The sequence below is a fragment of the Alligator sinensis genome, unplaced genomic scaffold (genome assembly GCF_000455745.1).
Source record: "Alligator sinensis unplaced genomic scaffold, ASM45574v1 scaffold66_2, whole genome shotgun sequence".
In the NCBI taxonomy this organism is placed as follows: Eukaryota; Metazoa; Chordata; order Crocodylia; family Alligatoridae; genus Alligator; species Alligator sinensis.
Window position 1 is genome coordinate 896,605 of NW_005842489.1, and position 10,789 is coordinate 907,393.

General features: G+C 40.9%; 1 non-coding gene across 1 annotated transcript; it reads right to left on the reverse strand.

Moving 5' to 3' along the window:
* Nucleotides 1-2,792: 2,792 nt before the first annotated feature.
* On the reverse strand, nucleotides 2,793-2,957 carry LOC112551516. Its single transcript, XR_003095803.1, has one exon. It is a non-coding gene; the product is annotated as a U1 spliceosomal RNA (small nuclear RNA).
* Between the last annotated feature and the right edge of the window lie 7,832 nt (nucleotides 2,958-10,789).

The window sequence follows — 10,789 nt, forward strand, 5'->3', positions numbered from 1 at the left end:
CCTCCCCGCGCCGGGACGAGCTCGCAGCTCCGGCGCCCGCTGCCCTCCTGGCCGCGCTGTGCACAGCGACTGCCGCACGCCGCCTCGCCGCGCCGGGCTGAAGCTCCCGAGCTTTATTAACATAATTTATTCACCTAGGCAGAGGGGAGGCCGCCCAGCCCCGCGCGGAGATTCGACGCTTTGCATAATTTATGCAGAAGCCGGAGCCTGGTTGGCTGAGCCGCGCGCCCGGAGCCGCGGGATTCGGAGCGGCGCTGCCAGGGCGCCCTGGAGGAGCGCGGCTCGTGCTGGCTTGTGGCTGCAGGGCAGAGCTGGGACAAGCCCGGGGCGCTAGGTACTACGCTGAGTTAGCCTCCCTACCTAGGAACATTGGGGAGTCCCTGGGAAAGTGACTTGATCAAGGCCATCTGGACCATCCGTGGCAGAGGCAAGAATAGACCTTCCTCTTGGTGGGACTGTCAGTCTACTTTAAAAAAAAAAATCTTTATCAATGCCAAACCAGTTCCATATTTCATTGTGTAAAGGCCAATAGTCAAGTTCCAAAATTCAGCTGAGTCATCAAGCACGTGTGGTTCTACCACCAGGAAAGCGTCCTCCCTCCCGGACTCATCTGTCTGGACTCACTAAATCCAGGAAGGCATCCTAGCACGTGCCTTGGCATTCAGATGCCCCCAGCAGGCACGTCTACACAAGACCTAGTAATGTGCCAGGGTGCTGTAGCACCCATTGGCAAAAACCATGATACTGCAGCTATGTTGCCGTAGCAACGCGCTTCCTTGTAGTGCATTGCTACGGCGATGTAGCCACCAAAAATAACCATGCACAGCCAGCATGATGCAGTACAGGCTGTTACTGTGCCATCTTTTAGTACTTCCAAAGAAAGTACTAAATGATAGTGCAATAACAAAGGTGCCCTACAGCAGAGGTGGGCAATTATTTCAGGGGGAGGGCCACTTATTGAGTTTTGGCAAGCCATCAAGGGCCGCATGACAGGCAGCCATGGGCAGATAAATATTAATTTTCTAAATTTTTTACCGGCCCCACGGGCCGGATAGAATGGCCTGGTGGGCTGTATCAGGTCTACAAGACGCATTTTGCCTGCCCCTGCCCTACAGCCACATGTAGGCACACCCAACATCACTTTATCTTAGCCAAAAGACCAATAAAGCTGTATAGAAGCCAGACATAAAGTTGTTACTCACTTCCAAGCACTAATTTTTAGCTGCCTGGCTTTTTTTATATATATATATATATATAGCTGGCTGGTCTTTTTGATGGTATGATGATTACTTTGCACTGTGGCTGGTCTAAAGTTATTATGCAGTTAACCAGTTAAGTGTGTGATATTTACTTGGCAGGTCTGGAGGTCTGAATTTATTGTAGGATTGACCAGATAATTGCATAATATATGTAACCTGGAGGAGGGGCATGTTAGGGCACTTTTACAAATGCTCCGGTGGTGAAGGGGCACTTTAATTAGAGCAGCGCTAATTAAAGAGCCACAGAGTCTCATGTATAAGTGCCCCTGTGCTTGAAAATGGTGGCAGAGGTGCTTGAATTAAAGTTCATGCAACAAGCTTTAGTTCAAGCACCCCCACCACCATTTTGAAGCACAGGAACGCTTATACAAGAGACGCGGGAGGCTGCTGGAGCACAGTAATTGCCATGCTCCAACGGACTTGATTAATCAAGTCCACTCCAACGTGCTGTAATCACAGCGCATCGAAGCAGTCTCCACACTCATGTACAGGCACCTTTAGTGCCTAATAGGACTCTGCTACACATTCAAATGAAAGCTGGACAGAAGCCACCTATTAGACTTGTTATACATTTCCAAGCACTAACTTTATAGATGGTTCCATAGATAGAAAATCACTTTTATCATATGGCAAAGACTTTGGATGTGTGGCTGATCTACATTTATTGTGCAATTTACAAGCTAATTATGTGATAATTACTTTGCACCTGCAGCCAGTCTAAACTTATTGTGCTATTAACCAGTTAATTGCATAATATAGGTAACATGTAGATGGGGCCTTAGTACCATATAACCTCACCCCTACTCTGTTTCCTTGTCTCTGCCCCCGCTACATATTTCCTATATTATGCAATGAACTGGTCAACCACACAATAAATTTAGACCAGGCACAGGTACAAAATAATTACCACACTATAAAAATAACTATTCAGCTATAGCAACAGCCAACTAGCTACAAAGTTAGGGTTTTTTGGTTTTTTAAATTTTGTTTCTAGGGCTAAATCAATTCTGAATTCTATTGGGCAAAGCCCAATAGTCAAGTTCCAAATTTGACTGACCAAAGCTCGATCGTTCAAGTCAATGTGGCTCTACCACCAGGCAAACATCCTCTGTTTCACGCACATCAATCTGGGACTTCAGGTACTCCCCAAATCCATGGCAGGCATCCAGTGCCAGATTAAGACAATGCAGACATAGTCCTAAACTATGTCCAGTTTAAGAGGCCCCATATGATAAAAATAATCCAGTGTATGTATATTTTTGTCATATTAGAATGAAAATGTCCATACTTAGAGAGTCATTTTCCCATATCTCCTTTATTTACCAACTGATTATTAAAAAACTTGATATTGAGTCAGTTATTTTTTTCTTATTTAGAGGCCCCTCATATTGTGAGGCTCTAAGATGTAGCTTAAGTAGCTTAAGGCTAAATCCGGCACTGCAGGCATCCTATGTGCAAGCCCCAGTCCCCCCTAGAGTTTGGATGCCCCCTAGTCTTGCTTGATCCTAGCCAAAACGCCGAGAGGAACAAGCCAGAGGGAAAGCTAGAATGCAATCCCCCATTACCACAAAACTGTGGAGTCAGGTTTCACACACTGGGGAAATTTGCAGGGGTCAGCCTGCCCAGAGTGCAAGGGACAGGACTCACCCTGGGAAACCCAACTTATTGATCATGGTATCTTTCCTGCAAGGAAAATGTAACAACTCAATATCTGGTTTCTATCCAGCTTTCATTTGAACATGTAGCGGGGCCCAGAGATGAGAACTCTTTCCAAGTTTGAGTGAGGCAGGAGGCATTATGGGATGCACAAGGGACGGCTCATGTGCATACTTGGATTTTCTATCATTATTTAAAATTTGCTATTATTTATTCATTCATTTGAATGACATTTCCCACGCAGTTGTGTAAGACATTCACAAGCTCTACAAAATTTCTTTCCTTTTTCTACCGTGCAGGGTACAAACTTGCAAATATTTAGGGTTACCCTTTCCAAAGTGAATGTGCCGACAAAATAGGTATGCTCTGGGCTCTGGCGTAGGTAATAATTTCAGTAGTGCTTCTCCTGCCTGCTGGTTGTGGAGTCATTTTAGCTATTTTTGTTCCTGTTTGGGGTTTTTTTTTATCAACTTGCTTCTCCACTATTCTATGCACACTAATGAATTTTCATTATTCCTGGTTTGTATGAATATAAAGGGAGCTTAGCATTCAATGTATTACTACATGGCCTGATGACAAGCTGGTGTTTTATGTGTTTTTTTTTCCTATGTCTCTTCCTGCTAATGTGGCATTTACCCATTGTGTTCTTTCCACTTAAACTGTACCTAATACCTAGCAGATAAAAAGCACTTTTCATGCTAAGACCTTTCAAACATTAAGGGCTAGCTTATGGAGGCCTGACTCTTTTGCTGGCAGTTACTTCTGTTAGTACTTTTAACGACCTCAGTAAGACTGTGTAACTGCATAACACGAATAACTACTGAGCCCTAGGGAGTAAATATTCCATAACCTGGGCTACACTGCTTAATGGAGCTGGTCAGATAATAAAGCGACCTGTGAATATCTTCACAAACATAAACAGCAAATTCAGTAGGTCATTCTTTGTGGAGTCAGCTATTGTTTCTGCTATAATAAATGTTTAAACATTTCCAAGGCTTCATATTTTAATGTGAATGATTATTCATCAAAAAAGTTGTAGTAGCAGTGCGTTATTCATAATTTGTCATTTGTTGTTCTTTTATTTTAAAGAAAAGAAAGATTCAGGTATTCAGAGGGGAGCAGAAATACTGTTGTGCAATTTTAAATAATCAGTAAGTCTTTAGACAGAGTAAATGTTTACAGTAGTAAGCAGTTAAATAAACCATAAACCAAAATCAGGAAATCATTGAGTCAATAGGTATGAATAACACATATTTTCTTCAAAATGAGAATTGGGTCACCAGTTATTTGATAGCAATAAAAAGCTAAATTTGCAACAAACCTTTTCAATTAATAATGTAACCACATGAAAAAAAAATAATACTCAAACACTCCTGTGTGATAAATAAGTATTGTCTCAATTTTACACACAAGAATACTGAGAGTTAAGTGACTTGATTAAAGTCATTGAGTGAGGCACTGTTACAGCCAAGATCATGCCTGTGCCCCTCTCATGGCTATTTTCTGTTATAATTTGTATTATACTATAAGTAGGTCCTGCCTCACTCCTGTTAGGGTGAAGTTTCCCCCTGAGATCTATACTGAAAATGGCAATTAATTTATGTTTCAGTACAGAAAAATGGCCCTTTTCCAGCTGTACCTATGCCCCAAGAAGCCATAAATTGCATGTCTTGATACAAGTTGGGAGGGCTTTTTGGCCAAAAAGAAGCATTCCTTTTTCATGCATGGCACTTCAGTTGTACATCCTCCATCCTGAACTGGGATGAAATTAAATATTATAAAACATATTCCATTCCAAAGAGAAATAACTTTTACCCCTTCAACCTCAGATGTTAAACCACTAACCCCAACTGAATGGACACCTTTATATAGCCACATATCTACCACTGTAAAATCCACCAAGCAATCAGCAATACAGTTCACCATGTTCCTATTATTTCTTCTTTCAGATGTCCTCTCTCACACATCCCTCAGCTCTCCAAAAAAGTAAAAATAAACCTTTAACTTTCTGCTATCCAAGACACACAAGAATCATTATTGTACTATAGTCAAAAGCCAAAACACACCAAAGCAGCCCCTGACAACTTTTACATACTTAATACACCCTTCAATTGTCAACTACATTGTCAGACATCCCCTGATATACTGGTAGATGAAATGCTGTCCCTGACTTTTCTACCTTCAGAAAAGACAGAAGGGAGTCTTGATGACTCCTCATGCATGTCTGCTCTTATATATCCTCAAACAGTGGGGAATATAATGTATGGTATAAGATTTAAAAAAATAAGTGTGCCAAATCTTCTGCCCAGCTGTGATTTACGTGAGCCACATTTTTCTTTATCACAAACAGCTGGTTCAGGAAGCGCTTGTCATATGACGTGCTGTTTGTAAATGCTTGTGAAATGATTTGTCTGGAAAATGAGTAAAGATGGGGCAGACAGTTGAATCGTGTTTAGTTGCCCCATGCACATAGACTGTTGGTAAAACAGACAATTGTGTCTGTAGGCAAATGCATCTCAACAAGTAGCCATGTTTTTCTCTGTTTGCAAAGAAGCTGAAAACAACATGGTGGGTTTCCAGATGGAGTCACCTTCATTCATCTCCCTGTGCCTCAAGCTGCAAGGCTGTCTACATAACTGGTACCAGTTGGAGTATTTGGCTTAAGTATGTGAGCAACAGGGCAAATTAAGTAGGGTGTGACTATACCTACCATACGAGGAGCCTAGTACGTATGAACACATCATCATGGTTATACAACTGTAATAAATGACTGATCCTTCCCTGATGAGAAAGAATTACGCTGGTATACTTTCCTCACTTAATTTATCAGATATTCCATAATGAATAACCATTAGTTTTGTGAGTTATTCACTCTTCTCTGAACATAACAAACTGGGGGACATTAAGCAAACAGAACTAAGCTATGACACTGGTCTTTCGCTTTATTTCCACAGGCTGCAGGGAGAATTCAAGACTTGCGTCTGTTCCCATGCCAGTGTGTCCTGTTCTTATTTTGGAGCCATGATTATGCCAGAGCTCAAAATGCATCTATTTGAAGCCACAGTTAAGATTGAAACCAGATTTCCATATTGCTTTTGAATATGCTTTTCATGAAGTGAAGGAACTGTTTTTTATTTTCCTAAAAATAAATACTATTTTCTACTTGTGTTTTATTGGTACAGTTATATTATTTTGGAATTGCAAAGGCTCACTGGATCCAAATAATCAAGCTCCTGCTGCTGGAGTAAGACAGATGATGGTTCACATGAGAGAGCAGTAATTCAACTGCCCACAGGCTACAACTAAAATTTAGATATTGCTGGTCAGAGTTAAGGAGAGATTCCATGAATATTCAGGCTAAAGAATACCTCAAGTGCCTGTTCTGTATTTGGTAACCAGAATACGGAAGTTTAAAATACAAATTGCTGCATAGAGTAGGCTGTTATTCGTGCAGATTAATAAACCTGGCCAGATTTATAATAATCAAATTCAAGGAATATTAAAAAAAGAAGACGATTCTAAATAAGAGCTGCTGAGTTTCTGGTGCAACAACCAGAGGGAATAGTGTTTCCTGAAAGGAGGGAGTTGCTCTTACTACCTCTCTGGAAGATTCAAATCTCTAAATACCACATTTCAACAGACCTTGTATATGACCAGGCCAGAGGCACTTATACCAGATGCTATGGTTTGGCTTTCATGAGTCTGTGAAAATGTAGACAGTGTTTGCAGATAATGCATTTCCTCCATAGTGGCTAGCCGCTAGAGTATCTGGCTTTCTTTTTATGTCTACAGTATGTTTCAGTCTGGCTGACCAGTCCACAACTGGATAACTTTACCAGAGGTAACATTGACCTGTCATTAGAATCACCCAAGAATATGCCAATGGAAAATAAGCAATCACCTGTTGAAATTTGAGGGTTCACTAAGTTTAGAAAACATATTGTGCGTATGATCAAGAAATGTAGGAGATACTACTTAACTGACATAGTTACAGACACAACTATAAATTTAGGTCTCAGATTCTGCCTTGAGGTTCTGGTAACGCATTCAGTGAGTAAAGCTTAAAAAGTTAATGTAGTTAAAAGCTCCAAGACCGAATTGTAGCCTTATATTGAACATATATATTATCTGGAGTTGAATCGTATATCCATACTATTGCGTCCTCCACCGTTCTCCTTTCCTGCTAACTTCACACTTTCCCCTAGAGAGAATTTCTCCTTCTGCTCAGATGGCTCTAATAGGTTGAGTCACATGATACATAGCTGTGAAGTTCCTTAGCACTACATCTGATGAATTATAATAACAGCACCTAATTCTCATACTCAACATTTTGGAGGAAAGGAGTGAGTTTTTCAAAGGGAGGAAGCATGCTACACACGAGCTTTTAAACTGCAGCGTAAGTGGGAACATTCACTTCACAGTCTTGTCACAAAATACAAGCATGCCATCTCTGCGCCCCCCCCTCCCCCTCCAACCCCCTTGTATATTTGGCAAAATAAAAAATAATTTCTTTTGCACATGGGACTGGATTCATTCCTGTGGGAGCAGAGAAATAAATTTTGCTTGCCTTGAACCTATCAAGCCAGCCACATGCAGCTCTATCACTACTTTCTAACAGAGAAAAATAGCTCTAATAGAAATTCTGCCACCCTGAATGACCGTTTCCCAGGTGCATTTTTCTTTTCTCTTTTCACTTTTTGGGCTGCACCAGCTGGCTACAGGCCCAGCAGCATAACCCTGTGTAATTGAACAAGGATAACATACAATGTGGACATAAAATAAAAAAAAATCAACAGAACAAATCCAAGATAATAAGATCCCAATTCAGCAGGGTTTTTAGACATGCATGCAACTTTAAACACAAGGATTATTCCATTCAAGTCCATGGAGCAACTCATATGCTTAAACATTAGGGCTATGTGAAGCTTCAGTCCAATTTGATTTGGTGGAGATTCAGCCCAATTTGGTGGCCAAATCTCCAAATCCAGATCAAATCAGGAGACCCTTTAATCTCTCCGAATCTAATCGGAACCCTCCAAATCGATTCAGAGAGATTTGGAGATTCAGACATGGAGACAGCTTTAAACGTTTTTTCTACCTACCTCTAGGTAGTAGGGGCTCATGAGTGCTGTGATGCTGGGGCACATGGAGTGTCCCACAGAAGTGCGGGGGACTCCCCAACATGCTCAGCAGCAGACCCAGAAGTGGACCAGAATCACTTCCAGTGCAGTTCCAGGTCTGCCAGGAAGCATGTGGGGGGCCCCTCTATGCCCCCCCCAGCTCAGCAACTGGTACCTCCTGGGTCTAGTGGGGCACCCGGGATCCCCCTGTGGCTGATCACCAAGCCAGGGAGGCACCGGGGGCCCCCAGCACACTCACCAGCAGACCTGGAAGTACTTCTGGTCCACTTCCAGGTTTGCTGCTGATCACATGGAGAGCCCCCCACACTCCTTTGGGATGCTCCATCTGCCCCAGCATCGCAGCTATCACAAGTCATGCCTGCTACTTCAAGGTACATAGAAAAACTTTTAAAGCTGTGTCTATGTCCAAATCACTGATTCACCGAATCAGCATTTAAATCTTCAGATTCGGATTCAGCCGAGTCGAGTCAGAGACAGTGATCCGAATCAACTAATCGAATCACTGTCCCCGATTCAGGCCAAATCTAAACTGAACAGGGCCCGCTTCACACACCCTTATTAAGCGTATGTATATGCCGACATGCCGTGCTGAATCAAGATCTAGTTTGGCTTCCCTATGTATTTTATGTCCCAAATCAGGTTCTAGATAAACATTTATACTTTTAAGTAAACAAAATGTGATTAGGAAACCTGAATCCAGTACTTTAGTTCTATACTTCACTTAATGGCCCCTATCATTCTACTATACAGTACTAGCTGCTCACGCCATGTACTTACACAGTGTATAATGACCACATAGTATTAAACCTTGCCAAACCAACTGCACTGCTTCAGAAAATATAGCTAGCAAAAACTTGCACTTTTAACTGTCCAAATTGATTGCGTTCTGTCACTGAAATTGAATGTAAGCATTTATATTAAAGTATGGTGTACATGATACAGTAGATTAATATACTTAGCAGATGGATAGCAGTTGTGATTTACTACTGAGATATATACATTTCACATCTACTGTACAAACACATAATATATTTGAATATTGAAGTCAGACTTATCTTCAGACTTGGAGGCAATTGGGTCACATGAGCATAGGAATGAGTTTATTAGTTCTATAACCATAGAGGTATTTTGGCAAACTTGATAAAATGTGCATCTGGATTTTAATATATTTTACAGGATTTCCTTTTCCCACATAATGAAACCAGCTCTCCTAAACCTATGAACTGACTGAAACAAGATAAGATCCACAATCATTTTTACTCAAGTTCACAAATGAAAAAGAGATCCAGTCTTTACTTCTATTTGTCTCATAGAACACTTCACAACAGAAAAAAGTCTCCTGTGTTTCACATAGAGTCAAATATTCACTTAACACCTAGCTTTGTAGCTAACTTGTGAAATTGAGTTTTTAGACTTTTTGATCTGTCTGGTATAGAGTCATTAAGCATTTCTGTACAAAAGAACAACTATATGCTTTCTAAAATTTTATTTTAAAGTATTTTAAAGAAAATGGAACAAAAAGTGGTTTACTTTATAGAACCCAGCATGTGTGCCATATCAGCCGGAAATTATACTAACTCAGATGATAACTCTGCTGATGCCTTTGCACGTAGGCAGAGCTGCTAGAAATCAAAAGCTTTGGACACAAAAAATAAAATGTCACCATTTTATCTATTTATTAGAGGGAATTTGAAAAAAAGTAAGGGAGCCAGTTACATGGGAATTTTCCTCCATTTGACAAGGTGGAGGGCATTTGCTTTAACTGGGTTCCAGGCACTCCAGATGTAATAAATAATTTGAAATAAAATATCTTCCTACAATATTTCTAAATTCAGTTGTCAGGTTTCTCTAATTCTAGCACTACCTCCATACATGTATAGGGCCTCATATTCCTCTCCCTCTGACCAAATTACTGAAAAGAAAGCAACCAGTGAATATCCCTATCAAAATGTCCAGCATTCTTAGTCTCAGGCATTTACAAATTCCCCTCTTGCCAACATTAGTGATCCCTCTGTCCTTGTTATATTGCTAGATCTTCAGAAGACAGACTGTAATTGGCTCTGCCACTATTGGTTTGATAGTTTTCATTTTTCCAGTCTATTCTAGATCCTTTCATTATTTCATTGGGGTCTGGGTAAAAATGGCCCCATGCCTGACCGCTATGTAATCGCATTTGAGAAAGAAGATAATGTTGTTAAAAGTCCCCTGCCCACTATCAGTGTGTAACTAAGCAGTTGCCATGTGAGAGGAAATGTTATAGCTTCACCTAGTTTCATTTTAGGTTTGACTGTCTGGATCTTAACAAGTCTGTGACAGAGGAAAGATTATGATGAATGGCAGAATGCTAAGCTACCATGATATACTTTAATTTTTCCCCTAAACTATTCCTGAGATATTGACCCAATTCCCTACTTCTGTATAAGAACCAAAGTTTTTTCTGGTCTTGCATAAAGTAGGCCTTAGAAGGAAGAAGAACCATTGGCCACAAGGGATTGGATCCTATGAAACCATTGGGAGTTTGCCCATTGCAGGAGGAAGGGTCAAACAAGGATAAGCTACCCTGATGTGAAACAGGTTGCTTTTGGATTCGTCACAGACTGCAGTTTCACAAACTTCATAGATTTGAGTGTTGCTATCAATATTTTTTCCTTCTAGAGTTCTTCCACATTAAGCCAATCACAGGCATTGATCTACAAGAGCAATTCCTTAAAATATAATCTCCAAAAACTATCC